The 18,706-nt window shown below is 48.4% G+C and overlaps 1 pseudogene; it reads right to left on the reverse strand.

The window, feature by feature from the left end:
* Positions 1 to 657: 657 nt before the first annotated feature.
* The window catches only part of LOC141215255 (uncharacterized), a 75,373-nt pseudogene continuing 57,324 nt past the window's right edge, over positions 658 to 18,706 (reverse strand).

An 18,706-nucleotide genomic window follows, 5' to 3' on the forward strand; every position in this document is an offset into this window, starting at 1 on the left:
CAGAGACACATGCACAAATATCACCTTCATGGAAGTTTCATCAGAAGAAAACCTGTTCTGCATCCTCACCATAAAATTCAACATCAGAAGTATGCAAAAGAACATATAAAACAAGCCTGATGCATTTTGGAAACAAGTCCTGAGGAACGATGAGGTTAAAATAGAACTCAAAATCCACAATAGACTACCCCTAAAAAGGCGCAAGATAAAGGTTTCACAACTGCCCTGATATGAACACCATTGAACATATGTGGCTAGACCTCACAATCGCAGTGCATGCAAGACGACCCAGGAATCTCACAGAACTGGAAGAATTTTCCAAGGAAAAATGGATGAAAATCCCTCAAACAAGAATTGAAAGACTCTTGGCTGGCTACTAGGTAGTAACCATGCACAGTGCCCAAACTTTTGCATGGACCCATTTTACTTTTTGTAATTTTTAAAAAGTAAAAGATGACATCACTGTCCCCAACTTCGGACAAATCAAACATTAAGAGGGAATCGGAGAGCAGTCAAACCCCTGGCTTCCTGTTGATGTCCAATACGTCCAAGGTGGGGACAGTGAAGCTGGCGCTGATTGGGCGCAGGGCTCGTGTGATGAAACAACCTTACGAACCCCGGGAACACGAATACCAACACCGCCACAACGGAGCTGGCAAGGAAGGTGAGTATGAGTGTTTTTATGTTAACGAGGTCAAACATGAGGAATGACAAGAGATTGTCCTAGTAGTGGGCAACCCCTTTAAAAAGTTTTTGTACATTTTTATGTTAAAACATATCCAACATTCTGATCATGAAAAAGCCTTCTCCCCTGTGTGACTTCTCCGATGTTTATTAACAGTTGATTTCCGTGTAAACCATTTCCCACATTGAGAACATGAAAATGGCTTCTCCCCTGTGTGAATTCTCTGGTGTTTAACAAAATCTGAGTTATTGCTAAAACATTTCCCACATTCTGAACATGAAAAAGGCTTCTCTCCGGTGTGGGTTCTCTGGTGCCTAACCAAAGCTGATTTATCGTTAAAACATTTCCCACATTCTGAACATGAAAAAGGCTTCTCCCCTGTGTGAATTCTCTGGTGTTTAACAAGATTTGATTTATGGTTAAAACATTTTCCACATTCTGAACATGAAAAAGGTTTCTCCCCTGTGTGGGTTCTCTGGTGGCAATTAAGATTTGATTTTTGGTTAAACCATTTCCCACATTCTGAACATGAAAATGGCTTCTCCCCTGTATGGGTTCTCTGGTGTCTTACAAGATCTGATTTCTGGTTATAACATTTCTCACACTTGGAACAAAAAAATCTATTCTCTGCAGTGTGGAATTGTTCAAGTTTAAGAAAGGACTTTTCGAAGGGAAAACTATTTCCATATTCTGAACTTGAAAATGACTTATTTGCTTTATGATCAGTTCGTTTTTTAATGCTTATTTTGTGACTTTGATTTTCCTTAGGAGTCGGTAATGAATCAGAAGACAGGACCTGTTTCAAAGGATCAGATAATAGCTCTTTGCTGTGAAGGGATGATGGTAAATCTGGAGTAATGGCATTCACTTCAATTGTATCCTGTGGGATCTCAAGATCATCTGATTTAAAAATTGAAGATGTCAGCTGTCCCTCTGATCTCCTGGTGCAGTCATCTGCCAAGGATAAAAACAATTATTATTTTAGAATAAAATATCGTTGAATTTTATATATTATGACATTTCTACTTAAACTGTCCGTAAAAACGGCAAGTTATGCAAAAATATGGAATTATTCACTAAGACACTGAGAGATCACAGTTTAATAGAAAACCACATATAATGAACCAGTAAAGCGTGGCGTTCAACTATTTGTTCATTCTGCTTCCCAAATATGGAATAAAAAGCCACCAATGTTATGTAAGCTAAAATAATACCAATAAAACTTCTACTCATCTCATAAAAAACAAGTCCCCACTCAAGTCATTCATCTGTCGGTGGAAAAACAGGTTTCCACATTATTAGTGGCTCAAAGGCTCTTGTAAAGCAACATGGCTTCCATAAACCAATCCAGCAATATCCACTCTCCCAAAGTCAAATCTCCCCCTCACTTCTGAGCCTTGCAGTGTGCCCAAACCACATTTAGCATCCACGTATTTGGCATTACTATAGTGAGAAGAACCCACTTAATTTACGGTGTGTGTCTCCTGGAACACGATCTGGGCACTAAGTGTTACATAGTTACATAGTTTATAAGGCCAAAAAAAGACAAGCGTCCATCCAGTTCAGCCTATTTCTTGTGCACTGCAGCTATTCCGCAGTTGATCCAGGGGAAGGCAAAAAGGCCAATTTACATCATTGAGGAAAAATTCACTTCCTGACTCCAATCTGGCAGTCAGATTAAATCCCTGGATAAATTAACTATCCCTAAGCATAAGATGTAATTTTATTGTTCTCAAGAAAGGCAAGAAAATGTTGGGTAATAAAATGGCAAATGTACAAGATTCATTCTCCAACATCCACTACGTGCTAATTTCCGGAAAGTGCATGTGGAGTCAAAATAGTCACTACTCCTATAGATTAATTCACTGAGGGTTATAGTTTCCAAAATGGAGTCACTTTATGGGGATTTCTACTGTTCTGGTTTTCTGCCATTTTGTCATATTAGGGATTCTGCAAATGGTGTGTCCTATCTTCTCTGGGATCTGCTCCCATGAAGTCTGCTTCTGTCACCCGACGCCTTATTCATTTTGCAGGTGTCGCTGGTAATGGAGGAGAAGTCAGAACCAGAAGTTCTGGGCGACGCAGGCTCTATCCAGCCACTAAGAATAGGGCGTAAGATAACACTAAGAAAATGGAGTAGATAGCGCCAAGCCTGTTCGTGGTGGCCATCTTTTGAGCTGCCAGGTGACCATGAACAGTGCCTCCAATACATTGTGTCTGCCAACTATTCCAGCAAGATCTGCATTCATATAGCTAAATGGCGCACCTTCCCTTCTTAACCTGCCATGTGCCCAGACAGTAGTGTACAACTGTATATAGGGTACTGTCAGATTCAAGAGAAGTTGGAAAATAATTTGTAAGGTCCATTTGTTTCCTACTATCCTTTGTGAAGAATTCCAAAGTTATCACCATATAAAGTGACAAACGTCAGATTCGAAAAATGAGGCCTGATTAGAAACACAAAACTGTCTGTGGGAAGGGGATAAATCTGAGTATTTTGGGCACAAAATACTGTAGTCAAAAACTGTGAGTATAGACAATAACAAATCATAAAAGTTAAGTTTGGTCATAAAGACTGGACCTGGTCTTGTAGGGACCATATGAGCACATTCAGCAGCACAGAAGGGAGAAAAGGTAGATTCATCTAATACGATATCAGGATTCTAGGAAACCAATAGATCATTACCCTCCGCTTTCTCTTACAGGCTCATCATAATGTTTTTCTTCAAGTGATTTTTTAACTTGTCAGCAAATTATACGTATGTTGTCATTTGGCCTTGTAGTTCACAAACCTGGGCAGGTAACGGTCAGCATCTTCTAATCCCAGGGTTAGGTGGATCCTCCAGGTTGTAAGTTCTACAGGAAAGGTCTTTCAATGCCCAAAGTTATTTGAACAGTTTTGGATGGAGGAGAATGTTGTGGTCTAGAGGCAAAATGGTGATCACACGATTGTGATACAGCCGGACTACACAACCGATAAAGGAGCCACAGCCGGTGACTGAGAAGAATTTGTGACTTCTCAGCATTTAGTGGTTACTACTCACCTGGGTAGTCATATGTAGGAATCTCCTCTTTACACCGCTCATCACCCCTCACATATGTCTCTGTAGTATTAATATGGGTCAGATCTTCACCCTGAAACAAACATTGTAAAAGTCACAGACAGATGGAGAAGTCCCATCTATGATCAGCTCTAATCTTGCCATCTCCACCGTTCTCATTAAACAAGTATAAAACACATAATACTGGTGGATAAAACAAGACTGAGCACAAGACCTTCACAGCTGTCTACACATCATAGGGGAGATCTCATGACACCTTCTCTCCATCTACCTGATGATCCTGAGGAACATTGGGGTCTTCTTGTTTACAGTCCTGTAGAAGAAGAGGACGGGGACATCTCTCTGGTGTTGTCCTCTTACTGGATAGATCTGGAGGAAACACATACAGGGACTGAATTCATTCTTTACATACAGATAATTATAGGCCGTGTGTATTTAGTCCTGTCTATTACCTAGAGATGTGAGGGGCTGGGGAACCTCCATCATGACGTCCTTGTACAGATCTTTGTGTCCTTCTAAATACTCCCACTCCTCCATGGAGAAATAGACAGTGACATCCTGACATCTTATAGGAACCTGACACATACAATGATAGTCATCCCCCCGATCCCTCCATAGCGTTACTGTATAATGTCCCAGTATTCCCAGCAGTGTCACCTCTCCAGTCAGCAGCTCAATCATCTTGTAGGTGAGTTCTAGGATCTTTTGGTCATTGATGTCATCATGTATCAGGGGGTGAGGTGGAGGCCCTGTGATTGGGCTCAGGGGTCTTCCCCATCCCTCAGACACAGGGTCCTGACAGCGCTCACTAGAGGTCTTCTTCACAACTGTGTAACCCTGGTTATGGAGAGACACATTAATAAATCTCACTCCAGACATTTCCAGAGTCCTCACCTCTCCAGTTCTGTCCATCTGTTATTCCCATAGATAAGAATGATGTAATGTGACGTCATCAGAATCTCTCACCTCTCCAGTAAGCTGGAAGAGGATCTCTAGGGTGAGGTGGAATATCCTCTCCGCCATCTTGTCTCTTTCCATATCCATCCCTAATGGGATGGATGATTCAGAAAAATTCTGTTATATAGAAGATCTCCACTGAGAGGATCCGATATTGTAGAGACCTGAATAGGAAGATGATGAGCCGATGTAACATCATAAAGATCCTGTGTAATAATACAATTACTGAAGACCATGGGGGAAAACATATCAGGAGATAGAACGTGTAGTTGTTGTATTCTCTAGTCTTGTATGGATGGAACACCAGTTGAATTGCTGACTATGACATCTCCTTCATGCACTTTTCTGTGTTTGTTATGCCAGAACTGTTGGAGGATTATTAAAGGTGATAGTTTTCCCACCAATTAGAGGGGACACCTGTGGATATCGGTGTTTTTGTACCTGCTAGAGTTCTGGTGATTTACTAGTTAAAGTGCTCTTGTGGCAAAGTGGACGTTGGACAAACATCACGATCAATTACAATCAGACTGAAGGAACATCGTCCTCTATTCGGGTCTATGATTCTAGGATGAAATCCACTGCGGCCGCTGCTAAAAAAAATTGAAAAAGAGCAGAAGTTTGGTGAGACCACCGTGGCCAGACATTTCTCGGAGATAAAAGTTCTGATGTGCGATGGTCGGTGTTAGAAGAGGTTCTATAAGACAGTGTTCCCCAACTCCAGTCCTCAAGGCCCACCAACAGGTCATGTTTTCAGGATTTCCTTAGTATTGCTCAGGTGATGTAATTATCACCAGTGAAATCCTGAAAACATGACCTGTTGGTGGGCCTTGAGGACTGGAGTTGGGGAACACTGCTGTAAGACCCAATACGACCGGCCAATCACAGTAATGCCAGTATCCAACATGGCTACCGGATTACTGTGTATGGCGCGCAATCCCCGCATATTTATTGGCTGTGTAACAGCAGCAATTATTGTGCTGGACGGAACTAGGAGAGGAATAATGGCGCTGTGTGAGGACTTCTCTGGGCTTCTGTCCTTCATCCTGCAGTCGTCTGAATGGATCTAATGTGGATGGGAACCAGCTAAGCCGCATTCTGTCCACAGCTGTTACCTCACTGTTCACACCACACAGAGACCCCAAAAGAGTCTCCGTGCTGAAGGGGTTAATGCCCCCTGCGCCCAGTAATGGGGAATCTCCACATACCTCCACCTGCTGAGCTGCCACCACATATATGGCTGCTCTGTGCGCACAGGAGGGGAGGAGTCAGGGGTCACATGATCAGGGGCCTCAGTGGATGCAGGACTCTGCTGTGCTGGTTGTCATGGTGCTGGATGAGCTGAAGTTTATGTGTGGGGTCAGGAGGGGTTTACAGTGTGGATGTAGCAGAGCCGCGTGTGTACGAGGTGTACGGAGCAGAGCCGCGTGTGTACGAGGCGTACGGAGCAGAGCCACGCGTGTACGAGGTGTACGGAGCAGAGCCGCGTGTGTACGAGGTGTACGGAGCGGAGCCGCGTGTGTACGAGGTGTACGGAGCGGAGCCGCGTGTGTACGAGGTGTACGGAGCAGAGCCGCGTGTGTACGAGGTGTACGGAGCAGAGCCGCGTGCGTAGGAGGTGTACGGAGCAGAGCCGCGTGTGTACGAGGCGTACGGAGCAGAGCCACGCGTGTACGAGGTGTACGGAGCAGAGCCGCGTGTGTACGAGGTGTACGGAGCGGAGCCGCGTGTGTACGAGGTGTACGGAGCGGAGCCGCATGTGTACGAGGTGTACGGAGCGGAGCCGCGTGTGTACGAGGTGTACGGAGCGGAGCCGCGTGTGTACGAGGTGTACGGAGCAGAGCCGCGTGTGTACGAGGTGTACGGAGCAGAGCCGCGTGTGTACGAGGTGTACGGAGCAGAGCCGCGTGCGTAGGAGGTGTACGGAGCAGAGCCGCATGCGTACGAGGTGTACGGAGCAGAGCCGCGTGCGTACGAGGTGTACGGAGCAGAGCCGCGTGCGTAGGAGGTGTACGGAGCAGAGCCGCGTGCGTAGGAGGTGTACGGAGCAGAGCCGCGTGCGTACGAGGTGTACGGAGCAGAGCCGCGTGCGTACGAGGTGTACGGAGCGGAGCCGCGTGCGTACGAGGTGTACGGAGCGGAGCCGCGCGCGTACGAGGTGTACGGAGCAGAGCCGCGCGTGTACGAGGTGTACGGAGCTGAGCCGTGTGTGTACGAGGTGTACGGAGCAGAGCCGTGTGTGTACGAGGTGTACGGAGCAGAGCCGCGTGTGTACGAGGTGTACGGAGCAGAGCCGGAGGTGTACGGAGCGGAGCCGCATGTGTACGAGGTGTACGGAGTGGAGCCGCGCGTGTACGAGGTGTACGGAGCGGAGCCGCGCGTGTACGAGGTGTACGGAGCGGAGCCGCGCGTGTACGAGGTGTACGGAGCGGAGCCGCGCGTGTACAAGGGGTACGGAGCAGAGCCGCGCGTGTACGAGGTGTACGGAGCTGAGCCGTGTGTGTACGAGGTGTACGGAGCAGAGCCGTGTGTGTACGAGGTGTACGGAGCAGAGCCGCGTGTGTACGAGGTGTACGGAGCGGAGCCGGAGGTGTACGGAGCGGAGCCGCATGTGTACGAGGTGTACGGAGTGGAGCCGCGCGTGTACGAGGTGTACGGAGCGGAGCCGCGCGTGTACAAGGGGTACGGAGCGGAGCCGCGCGTGTACAAGGGGTACGGAGCGGAGCCGCGCGTTTACGAGGCGTACGGAGCAGAGCCGCGCGTGTACGAGGCGTACGGAGCGGAGCCGTGTGTACGAGGTGTACGGAGCAGAGCCGCGTGTGTACGAGGTGTACGGAGCCGAGCCGCGTGTGTTCGAGGTGTACGGAGCGGAGCCGCGTGTGTACGAGGTGTACGGAGCGGAGCCGCGCGTGTACGAGGCGTACGGAGCGGAGCCGTGTGTGTGTACGAGGTGTACGGAACGGAGCCGTGTGTGTACGAGGCGTACGGAGCGGAGCCGCGTGTGTACGAGGCGTGAGGAGCGGAGCCGTGTGTGTACGAGGTGTACGGAGCGGAGCCGCGTGTGTACGAGGCGTACGGAGCAGAGCCGCGTGTGTACGAGGCGTACGGAGCAGAGCCGCGTGTGTACGAGGTGTACGGAGCAGAGCCGCGTGTGTACGAGGTGTACGGAGCAGAGCTGCGTGTGTACGAGGTGTACGGAGCGGAGCCGTGTGTGTGTACGGAGCGGAGCCGTGCGTGTACGAGGTGTGCGGAGCCGCGCGTGTACGAGGTGTACGGAGCGGAGCCGCAGGTGTACGGAGCGGAGCCGCGCGTGTACGAGGCGTACGGAGCGGAGCCGCACGTGTACGAGGCGTGAGGAGCGGAGCCGCACGTGTACGAGGCGTGAGGAGCGGAGCCGCGCGTGTACGAGGCGTGAGGGGCGGAGCCGCGAGTGTACGAGGCGTGAGGAGCGGAGCCGCGCGTGTACGAGGCGTGAGGAGCGGAGCCGCGCGTGTACGAGGCGTATGGAGCGGATCCACGCGTGTACGAGGCTTACGGAGCAGAGCCTCGTGTGTACGGAGCGGAGCCGCGTGTGTACGAGGTGTACGGACCGGATCCGCGTGTGTACGAGGTGTACGGAGTGGAGCCATGTGTGTACGAGGTGTACGGAGCCGTGTGTGTATGAGGTGTATGGAGCGGAGCCGCGTGTGTACGAGGTGTACGGAGCGGAGCCGCGCGTGTACGAGGTGTACGGAGTGGAGCCGCGCGTGTACGAGGTGTACGGAGCGGAGCCGCGCGTGTACGAGGTGTATGGAGCGGAGCCGCGCGTGTACAAGGTATACGGAGCGGAGCCATGTGTGTACATGGTGTACGGAGATGAGCCGTGTGTGTACGTAGCAGAGTCGTGTGTGTACGGAGCAGAGTAGTGTGTGTACGGAGCAGAGCCGCAAGTGAACGAGGCGTACGGAGCGAAGCCATGTGTGTACGAGGTGTACGGTGATGAGCCGTGTGTATACATAGCAGAGTTGTTTGTGTACGGAGTGGAGCCGTGTGTGTACGTATTGGAGCCGTGTGTGTACGGAGCGGAGTCGTGTGTGTACGAGGTGTACGTAGCTGAGCCGTGTGTGTACGTTTCGGAGCCGTGTGTGTACGAGGTGTACGTAGCGGAGCCGTGTGTGTACGAGGTGTACGTAAATGAGCCGTGTGTGTACGGAGCGGAGCTGTGTGTGTACGGAGCATTGTCGTGTTCGTACAGAGCAGAGCCGTGTGTGTACAGAGCGGATCCATGTGTATAGAGCCGTGTGTATGGAGCAGTATGTGTACAGAGGGGAGCCGTGTGTGTACGGAGCCATGTGTCTGCGGAACAGTGTGTGTACGGAGCCATGTGTGTATGGAGTCGTGTGTGTATGAGGCATACGGAGCAGAGCTGTGTGTGTACGGAGCGGAGCTGTGTGTACGCTGTATACAGCTGTATACCCTCAGGTTCGGTTGCAGACCCCGCGGCTCTTTATCAGACTGTAGAAGAACTGACTCTGGACACTCGGTAAAACTGCGCCCGGACGTCTCTTGTTTCTCGCACAGATACTGATAACATAAGATGGAGTCAGACGAACCCTCCTACAAAACCTGATAACAGTCATTACTACAGGACTGGATGAGAAAGGGATTTATTCTACAAGAAACCCTGGGGCCACAAATGAGAGAATCCGGGCCCCGTGGCTGGATACTCCGGACCCCCATCGTGTTAGGAGCAGACGGGGTCTTTGTCCCTGGAGCTTCTCTGCTCGGTATAATGAGACTCTGATCTTGTTCTTATAAAGAGGGTTGGAGTAAAATAGAAGCTGCCTGAATATGAGGACCTTGTCTGATCTCTATGTCCTTGTGTACAGAGCTATGGAGATAGCGCTATTCTCTGTATAATAGATGTGATGTCGCTGGAGCCCTAATATTCCTGTACAGGGGTCTCTGTAGAGATAATCTTACCCCAGCATTATGGATTGGGAGAAGGGAAAAAGGGATTGAGGACATTTTATTGTAATTTACCTTTAAAAATAAAACTGTAATTAAAAATAACTGATTAAAAACAGTGGTTTGTTTTTCCACCATTTTGTCTGTAGGAGGTAAAGAGCCGAGGCTGAAGAAGTTTTATCTACAGAAGTCTACAAAAGAGGGAGGATTGGCAACTCCGAATGTCCTTGTCTATTTTGGGATTAGGAGTTAGGAAAAGGGGCAGGAGGACATTTTGGGATTTGTTTTGGGGGGTAGGGGCAAGAGATGCAATATTTGTCCATAAAGTGTAAGTATTAGTAATGAGCGAGCATGCCTGCCATTGCTTGATACTTGATCGAGCATCGCAGTGCCCGGGTATGTTTACTACTCGATCAAGTATAAAACCCATTAACGCGATGCGGCAGGCAAATCACAGTAATTCCAATAGCCAAAATGGCTACGTCATTACCGTGTATGGCAGGCAATCCCCGCGTGTTTTTTGGCGGTCTAACAGCTGCGAAACATGCGGGAGGGGGACTTAAGCACCCACGATATTCGATTGAGAACCTGAGCACCCTGATGCTCGATCAAGTATTGAGCAATGGCAAGCATGCTCGCTTATCACTAGTAAATATATGAATACAGTTAGGTCCAGAAATATTTGACCAAATCTTCGTGATTTCAGCTCTGCAGGCCACTAATGTAGATTTAAAATGAAACAACTGAGATGCAATTGAAGTGGAGACTTTCAGGTTGAATTAAAAAGGATTGAACAAAAATATCCTGTGAATCGTTTAGGAATTGCAACCATTTTTCTGCAAATCCTCCTCATTTCAGGGGCTCAAAAGTAAATGGACAAATTAACTTTGCCATCAAATGTTCATGTTGAATACTTTGTAGAGTATCCATTGCAGCAATTACTGCCTGAAGTCTGGAAGCCGTGGACATCACCAAATGCGCTGGCGTCACTATCCCCGCTTTCTGTCGAATTGAACATGAAGAAGTGTGGGCTGCAGCTGATCTTTGACTTCCTCTTTGTGTTCAATTCGTACAAAGGCGGGGACAGTGAAGCCAGCTATGATTGGGGTCCTGGCTCACGTGTCACAACAACCGCATGGGAGCCCAGGGATTGCGACTGCCAACACCACTGGAATGGCGCCAGCATGAGAGGTGAGTAGAAGCTTTTTCATTTTATCTGGGCCAAGCATGGGGTATGACAAGGAGTTGTCCAAGTAGTAGACAACTTCTATAAACCTATGAAATGCAGCTCAATTGGGTTGAGATCTGGTGATTGATGACCATTGCAGAATATTCCACCTCTTTGCTTTCACGCTATTTTTTGGGTCATTGTTTATCGGTACTGTGCAGCACCATCCAATCAACCTTACTGCATTTGGTTGAATCTGAGCAGAAAGTATCGCCGTGTACACACAGAATTCATCCAGCTGCTTCTGTCTTCAATCACATCATCAATAAACACTAGTGATCTCACACCATTGGAAGCCATGCATGCTTGCACCATCACACGGCCTCCACCATGTGTTACAGAGGATGTGCCGTGAATTGGATCATGAGCCGTTCCAAGCCTCCTCCATACCTTCTTCTTCCCATCATTCTGGTACATGTTGATCTTCGATTCATTTCTCCAAAGAATGCTTTTCCAGAACTGGACTGACTTCTTTAGATGTTATTTGGCAAAGTCTGGTCCTTGTATTTTTAAGTCTGATTAACAGTTTGCACCTTGTGGTGAACTCTCTGTATTTGCTTATTTACTCTCATGAAGTCTTTTCTTTTATGGTGGACCAAGACACTGAAACACCTTCTTCCAGAAAGTGTTATTCACTTAGGTTGATATTGTGGAGGGGTTTTCTTTACCATGTAAAGGATTCTGCAGTCATCCACTACTGTTTTCTTCAGTGGACGTCAACACCTTTTTAGTTCCAAAGCACACCAGTGCATTTTTATTCGCAGAATGTACCGTACTGTTGATTTGGCCACTCCTAACATTTCTGCTCTTTGGTGGATTTGATCTTTTCACTTCCATTGAGAGCTCCTTTCTGTGTTATGGGTTCATAGCAACAGCTTCCAAATACAAAAGCCACACCTGGAATCAGCCCCAGACCTTTTACCTTTTTAATTGATAATAGATTCATGAGGGAAGAGCCCAAAAAGCCAATGAAAGAGCCTTTGAGATCATTGTCTAATTACTTTTGATCCCTTGAAAAAGATGCAGCTCCATATTAAAGAGCTGGAATTCCTAAACCCATACTCAAATTAGGATGTAAATACCCTCAAGTTAAAGCTGAGAGTTGGCACTTTATTAAGACCAGATTGATTTTATTTTTGTATCTTGAATATGTTTCGGTAAACAGTGAAAATGCCCAAACTTGTGTCAGTGTCCAAATATTTTCTGGACCTAACTATCTAAAGGTGCTATTGAAGTGAAATTCTCACCAGATGTTGGTAACAACCCATCCAATCCACGCAGGCAAAGAAATTAAACCAAAGTTGGCCATAAATTAAAATATGTATTATAATGAGAAATGACACAGGGAAAAAGTATTTAACTTGCTTACTGAAGTTTATTTAATACTTTGTACAAACGCCTTTGTTGTTGATGTCAGCGTCAAGATTCCTCCAGTATGGAGAAACTAATCGCATTGCTCAGTAGCGATTTTGGCCCATTTGTCTACACTAATACTCTTAAAATCCTGAAGGTCCTGTGGGTTATCTTCATCATCTTGGTAGATGGCAGCAGATTTTTATCAAGAATGTCTCAGTACATTTGTCCATTCATCCTTCCTTCAATTATATGAAGTTTGCCAGTGCTATATGCTGAAAAACAGCCCCACACCATGATGTTCCCACCTCCAAACTTTGGTTTTGTGTTTTTGGGTGATATGCAGTGCCTTTTGGTGTCCAAACATGGTGTATATTATGGCATCCAAAGAGTTCAATTTTGGTCTAATCTGACCAGACTATGTTGTTGAGCAAACTTTAAACATGGTTGGATATGTTTTTGTTCAGCAATGGTTGTTGAGTGCATTACTTATAGTTTTCTTTGACACAATTGAACCTGCTTTGCAGTCTAGCTAGATCAAATGCAGAAGTTCTTCTGATTTACTAAGGAGGTACATAACATTTATAGCAAATCTCTTGGAGTATTTCCAAGGGTGCATCATCTTTAATATAATTGTTTAGCCACAATTATTGCCTTATATGATCAGAGGCAGAATATACAGTAAGTTCCTTAAAAGTCACATAGCATAGGTGTGGTGCAGGAAGCCAGCGCCATTTTGAATATCTTCATATAATATTGATATCTTTAACAATTCCAGTTCTTTCTGTTGCTCTCCTCAGATAATTCTTGGCTCTTTGACAATTTTTTGGATAATTCTTTTCACTCCTCTGCCTGAAACCTGGTTGTGGCTGGTTTATGGTGAAATGATGTTCTTTCAAATACTGGATTATTGCCGCAACAGTACTGTACGGTACCGTACTTTAGTAGTTCAGAAATTCTTCTGTAACCAATGCCACCAATATGTTTTGCAACAATAAGGATGCAAAAGTCTTGAGACAGCTCACTGGTTTTACTCATCATTAGATATTTCTTGTATGGCATTCTGGTGAGAATTTCATGTCAATAGCACCTTTAGAAATATACTTACATAGAAATTTGGTGAAGTGTTCAATACTTATTTCACCCGCTTTATAACAATGTGAAATATTGACTGTACATTGAAGATTGCTTTTTGGATTAAAGATAGTAGCAACTTCATATATTTTTAATTCTAATATACTATATTTTTCAGACTATAATACACACCTAATCATAAGACGCATCCAAGGTGTGAAGACCCAGGGTCTTCCGTGAGCAGAACACTACTCAGACAACACAGGGTAATGATAAACAGTGTGGCAATAATTTATTGAACCACCAGCAATCACATATAGAACAGTCCCAGCAAATTCACGAGATAGTGCAAAGTACAGATTCTCACCCTTCCACTGGCCCGCCGGATATAGAGCCATGTGATATGTGGCCAGGTGACCTGATGTTCCACCTGGATTCTTCAAATAGTCTCTGAGAGTTCAGCAATGGAGCAGTTCTGTATTTTTACAGCCAGGGCTGTGGTCCCTTAGGCTGTCATCTTGTGATGTCACACAGAACAGACACAGAGACCCCCTTTTAATAGTCCACATTTGTCCTTTCAAGCCATCATTCATAGGTCAAGGGTCGTGATATTAATTCACAATGCTCAACTATCCACAGCTCATCCCCCATAGTGTTGGCTGGCAAACACCCTACAATGGTATTTAACTTATCTAGCAAACATCCATTGTTCCAAGGCCCTGTATTGTAAAAGTGGCAGACAATACTTTGTAAGAGTTGATATGAGTTGAGAATAGCAGCCATTCATCAATTACCACCTCAAGTGATCAGTATTCAGGGTTATACAAACAATTGTCAGTGTTGAGCAACCAAAGAAGAACACAGGTTTAAAAGTCAACACAACAATAAGGGGGTATGGTTCCTGGCCATGAAATGTATGTCTGGCATAATTAAAAAGCTGTGTCATCATACAAGGTTTAAACAGCAGGAAGAAGGAAAACATTTTTTTCTACTAATTAAATATTTCTCGATGGTGTAAAGTGGAGGAGTGTGTAACGACTCAGCGCCACTGGAAATTCTGGCCACTTGAATATTGCAATTTATTGTTAGTGTTCAGCATCCCTTTTTGCAGCATTCTGCTGTTTTGATCCTTATATTTTAATGATAGTCTAATAAAATATGCTTTTATATTACTGGATCGCTTCTGTGCTCAGACTAATTATTATGGGAGGGTATTATTCCACAGGGCTCATGTCTCATTGTTTGAGCATTTAATCAGTTTACGTAGTTGGTATAGCAGGGGATCTCTTGTAAATCAACATCTAGCTGGCTTTAGTACAATATGCAATTAGTGCAATTAGCATAGTAACAAACTGTTATGCACACGCCCGGGCTAAGCGGCGTGTGCGTGTGATTGGTAGTGATTCCACTGGACCGTGCCGGAGAGTGTATGCCTGGAGGGGCGTGACTAAGTATTCACCCGATCCGACCAGGGTCGCACGACGGCATACGACGCCAGTGCACCAAGGAGGAACCGAGCAGAGGGACCAGGTGCTACTCCAGGACAGACCCCGGACACGGCTGTTGACCCACACAGGGGAATACAGGAACAGGCTGGTAGGCTGGCACACAGACTGGAGGGTATAGGCAGGCACGACTGGTATGCAGGCAGGCGGGTATGCAGGCAGGGAGGCACTAGCAGGTAGGAACACAGGCGGGATAGAACCCAGTACACACCGGGACTCAGGAACAATACAGGCAGGATAGGGCCCAGTACACACTGGGACTCAGGAACAATACAGGCAGGATAGGGCCCAGTACACACTGGGACTCAGGAACATTACAGGCAGAGGGGTACAGGCAGGGCAGGACAGGACTGCCGGAGCAGCGGGCAGAAGCAGGGCAGGACAGGACTGCCGGAGCAGCGGGCAGAAGCAGGGCAGGACAGGACTGCCGGAGCAGCGGGCAGAAGCAGGGCAGGACAGGACTGCCGGAGCAGCGGGCAGAAGCAGGGCAGGACAGGACTGCCGGAGCAGCGGGCAGAAGCAGGGCAGGACAGGACTGCCGGAGCAGCGGGCAGAAGCAGGACAGGACTCTGTTCACACGGAACAGACGGGAAGGGAAAGACAGAGCCAGACACCCACAGGGTACTTGCAGTGAAGTAGCGAGTGGACCACAAACTCACAAACGGGAGTACAGAGACAACAGGCAGGAGTTAGGTACAAGTTCAGACTCTGCAGAAAGAGGAAGGGAACGGACATAGAGGCAAAACAGGTAAAGGATAGGAGAGAGTTCAGACTGGAACTGAGTGTACGGAGGAGACCGACACTGCAGCGGGATACAGGAGCGGGTCTGGGAATACTGCCCCCAGAGAGGCGGAACGAACAGGCAAGAAGCGTGTTCAGACAGGACAGACTAAAGAACACAGAAAGGACTCAGTTCAGACTCGGGAACTAATACCGTAAAGCAGGAGACATACAGGACACAGTTCAGACACGGGAGCTGACACCGCAAGACAGGAGAAATACAGGACTCAGTTCAGACACGGGAGCTGACACCGCAAAGCAGGAGACATACAGGACTTAGTTCAGACACGGGAACTAATACCGTAAAGCAGGAGACATACAGGACACAGTTCAGACACGGGAGCTGACACCGCAAGGCAGGAGACATACAGGACTTAGTTCAGACAGGCCTGGAAATACAGCCTCCAGGAAAGGCGGACAGGGAAACAGGAACGGACCTGGCACCTTCAGAGTGCAAGCACACACTGAAAGAAACACTTATGCTCAGGCAGGGATAGAAGGGAGCTGCTGAGCTATATACCAAGTGTCAGACAGCAATAGGCTGAGGACGCACAAGGGGCGTGACCCACAGCAGGTACAAAAAGCAGGAAGTGATCGGGCGCCGCCCTTAAGCAGCAGAGACAGACAAGAGAACACAGACAGCATGGAGGGAAGCCAGAGAGACAATCTGGACAGGAGATCAAGTGCGCTCTCTTGCACAGTGGGAGATGGACCACCATGCAAGGACGCCGCCAGGTATGTTACAGTACCTCCCCCCTTACGCCCCCTCTTCTTCAGGCCTGCCAGAATCTTCCGCAGGGAATTCGAGGACCAGTCGTTCACTGGGTTGGAGGGGGACAGAGACTTGAGGGTAATCTCTGCTTCGAGGTACATCTTGTCAAGCTCACAGGAAAAAATAGACGGGTTATCAGGTACATAATGAGGAAAAGTCACTGTCTCTTTGTTATCTGGTGGTACCCCGGAGGATTCAGGAAACAACTGGAGGTCCTCCGCCGGGTCAGAAGAGTACTGAGGCTCAGAGAAAACATCTGCTTCAGAGTACACTAGGTCGGACTCACTGGAGGAAGCAGGCGAGGTATCAGGTACAGGAAATAGGAAAGTCTCTGTCCATTCACCACCAGGTGGCACCCCGAAGGGTTCTAAACACAACTGGAGGTCCTCTGCCTGGTCGGAGGGGTGTAGAGACTCGGGAGTAACCTCTGCTTCGGAGTACACTAGGTTGGACTCACTGGACGAAGCGAGCGAGGTATCAGGTCCAGGATATAGGAAAGTCTCTGTCCATTCACCACCAGGTGGCACCCCGAAGGGTTCTGAACACAACTGGAGGTCCTCCGCCTGGTCGGAGGGGTGTAGAGACTCGGGAGTAACCTCTGCTTCGGAGTACACTAGGTTGGACTCACTGGACGAAGCGAGTGAGGTATCAGATCCAGGATATAGGAAAGTCTCTGTCCATTCGCCTCCAGGTGGCACCCCGAAGGGTTCAGAACACAACTGGAGGTCCTCCGCCTGGTCGGAGGGGTGTAGAGACTCGGGAGTAACCTCTGCTTCGGAGTACACTAGGTTGGACTCACTGGACGAAGCGAGCGAGGTATCAGGTACAGAGTATAGGAGAGTCTCTGTCCTTTCGCTACCAGGTAGCACCCCGAAGGGTTCAGGAGGTCTCAGGGAGGACAGACCCTGGCGTGACTGCTTGCCTCTAAGTCTAGCACGTCTGGACTGCCTCTTGAGGTTGGGAGAAGTATTCCGGAAAGCGTAGTCACCCTGTGAGGATTCTGGGTGGGCAGTAGTCTCATTGGGCTGGAGAACTATTGCGCTACCCACACACATTACCCATTGGGGCTGCTCCGGGATATTGGGAAGTGAAGCTTCAGCAGGAGCCTCCGGGTTAGGATCATCGAAGACCATTAGAAAGGCCACCAGGAAGGCCTGCAGGTCAAGGATGACAGGATCCCATGCTTCCCATAGGGGGGTGACCCATTTCAAGGCATCACCCGCTAGGTAGTCAATCATAAAGGCCACTTTAGCCCAATCGGAAGGAAAATAGAGAGGGTAGGCCTTAAAGTGTAGCATGCATTGCTCCACAAATGCACGACACTGTCTTGGATCCCCATAGTAACGTGGCGGATCCGCAGGAACGAGGGCTGATAGATCCATCTGGACGGGTGCGTAATTCGCCTGGAACTCAGCTAAAGGGGGGGAAAAAAAATTATTTATTTATTTTAATGCATATATTCGCTGGAAAAACTTCTCAAAGAGCGAAGGCCGTGGGGCTCAACGGGAACCATGGCCTGAGCATGCTGTTATGCACACGCCCGGGCTAAGCGGCGTGTGCGTGTGATTGGTAGTGATTCCACTGGACCGTGCCGGAGAGTGTATGCCTGGAGGGGCGTGACTAAGTATTCACCCGATCCGACCAGGGTCGCACGACGGCATACGACGCCAGTGCACCAAGGAGGAACCGAGCAGAGGGACCAGGTGCTACTCCAGGACAGACCCCGGACACGGCTGTTGACCCACACAGGGGAATACAGGAACAGGCTGGTAGGCTGGCACACAGACTGGAGGGTATAGGCAGGCACGACTGGTATGCAGGCAGGCGGGTATGCAGGCAGGGAAGCACTAGCAGGTAGGAACACAGGCGGGATAGAACCCAGTACACACCGGGACTCAGGAACAATACAGGCAGGATAGGGCCCAGTACACACTGGGACTCAGGAACAATACAGGCAGGATAGGGCCCAGTACACACTGGGACTCAGGAACATTACAGGCAGAGGGGTACAGGCAGGGCAGGACAGGACTGCCGGAGCAGCGGGCAGAAGCAGGGCAGGACAGGACTGCCGGAGCAGCGGGCAGAAGCAGGGCAGGACAGGACTGCCGGAGCAGCGGGCAGAAGCAGGGCAGGACAGGACTGCCGGAGCAGCGGGCAGAAGCAGGGCAGGACAGGACTGCCGGAGCAGCGGGCAGAAGCAGGGCAGGACAGGACTGCCGGAGCAGCGGGCAGAAGCAGGACAGGACTCTGTTCACACGGAACAGACGGGAAGGGAAAGACAGAGCCAGACACCCACAGGGTACTTGCAGTGAAGTAGCGAGTGGACCACAAACTCACAAACGGGAG

The sequence above is a fragment of the Phyllobates terribilis genome, unplaced genomic scaffold (assembly GCF_046119375.1).
Source record: "Phyllobates terribilis strain yellow unplaced genomic scaffold, ASM4611937v1 Scaffold_235__1_contigs__length_3068650, whole genome shotgun sequence".
NCBI classification, from domain to species: Eukaryota; Metazoa; Chordata; class Amphibia; order Anura; family Dendrobatidae; genus Phyllobates; species Phyllobates terribilis.